This window comes from Theropithecus gelada, chromosome 2, assembly GCF_003255815.1.
Source record: "Theropithecus gelada isolate Dixy chromosome 2, Tgel_1.0, whole genome shotgun sequence".
Lineage (NCBI taxonomy): Eukaryota > Metazoa > Chordata > Mammalia > Primates > Cercopithecidae > Theropithecus > Theropithecus gelada.
Genome location: NC_037669.1, coordinates 67278781 through 67280690, shown reverse-complemented (window position 1 = coordinate 67280690; position 1910 = coordinate 67278781).

Here is a 1910-nt window from a genome sequence, read left to right as displayed (position 1 = left end):
CATCTCCTCTTTGGCTATGAGACGTGTAGTTTTGTTAACCAGAGACATTAATGAGTTCAGTTTCTGAGACAAGTCATTTAATAAATTATTTGGATCCTTGGGTCTCTGGAAGTTGTTAATTCCTGCTAATCTGTCTACTGTAGCAAACATGGTCTTGTTAATGACTAGATTTGAGAGAAAGGCTTTGGACTCATCAACAGATAGATCCAGAAGCTGTACCATCCTTTTAATTGTTATCTGAATATAATACTTGGCCATTATTCTAATATTATGTTCAACAACTCTGTTCTTCAAGCCTTTCCACCTTTTTTCGCCTTCCTCTGTAGAACCAAAAACATCAGTTGCAGGACTCTCAAGGGAACCTTTTCTTAATTCCATTCCATAGTCCTCCACAAGTGTGGACCAACACATTAACTCTATTGTGGTAAAAAGTTTTAGAAGATCCTTGTATTGGGGAATTTCTATCAGGAGATAGGAAGCTGCCCACGCACCTGCTCCGCAAATGTCTTATAATAACAAAATATTCTTAACACTTCCCTCCCATCCCTTGTGTTATTACTGTCATTCCTTCCACTTATACATAAGCTTTAATCATCAAATATATTATTATTTTGAACAAATCTTTTGTTATATCAATTAAGAGTTTTTAAAAATAAGCGTTGTATTTTATCTTCACTTATTCATTCTCTTACGCTCTTCCTTTCTTTATGTGGATCCGAGGTTTGGACCTACATCATTTTCCTTCTCCCTGAAGAATTTCTTTTCACGATTCCTGCAAAGCAATTATACTGGCAACAAATTCCCTCAATTTTTGTTTGTCTAAGAAATTCTTCATTTCTCCTTTACTTTTGAAGGATAATTTATCAGGATACAGAGTTCTAGACTGGTGTTTGTTTTTTTTTTTCTTCAACACTTCATGTATTTCACTTACTCTCTTCTCGCTTGCATAGTTTCTGAGGAGAAGTCAGATGTAATTCTCATCCTTACTCCTTTATAGTTAAGATTTTCTTTTCTGACGTCTTTCAAGATTTTTTTCTTTACCTTTGATTTTATGCAATTTAAATATGATATGCCTAGGTATAGTCTCTTTCTTTCTTTTTTTCTTTCACACTTACATTGCTTAGTTTTCTGAGCTTCTTGGATCTGTGGCTTAGGGTCTGCTATGGTTTGAATATGGTTTGTTTGTCCCTGCCAAAACTTGCGTTGAAATTTAATCTTCAATGTGGTGGTGTGGGGAGATGGGACCTAGTGGGAGGTGTTTGGGTCAAGGCGGCAGATCCCTCATGAATTGCTTGGTGCTGTTCTTGTGGTAGTGAGTGCTCACTCTGGCGAGACTAAATTCGTTTTTGAGAAAATGGATGTGTTCCCTCAAAAATGGGTTATTATAAAGCCAGAATGCCCCTTGGGTTTTCTCTCTGGGTGTATCTACTTGCCCTTTTACTTTCTCCGCCATGTTATGACACAGCGCAAAAACCTTTGTCAGAAGCCACACACCCTTATCTCTCTAGCTTACAGAACATTAAGCTAAGTAGGCTGAGCATGGTGGCTCACGCCTGTAATCCCAGCACTTTGGGAGACCAAAATGGATGAATCACTTGAGGTCAGGAGTTCGAGACCAGCCTGGCCAACATGGTGAAACCCTGTCTCTACTAAAAAATACAAAACTTAGCTGCGCGTGGTGGCAGGTGCCTGTAATCCCAGCTACTTGGGAGGCTGAAGCAGAAGAATCGCTTGAACCCAGGAGGTGAAGGTTGCAGTGAGCTGAGATCGTGCCATTGTACTCCAGCCTGGGTGACACAGCGAGACTCCATCTCAAAAAAATAAAAATAAAAATAAAAATAAAAATAAAAATAAATTATCCAGCTTCAGGTATCTTTTTTTTTTTTTTTTTTTTTTTTGAGACGGAGTCT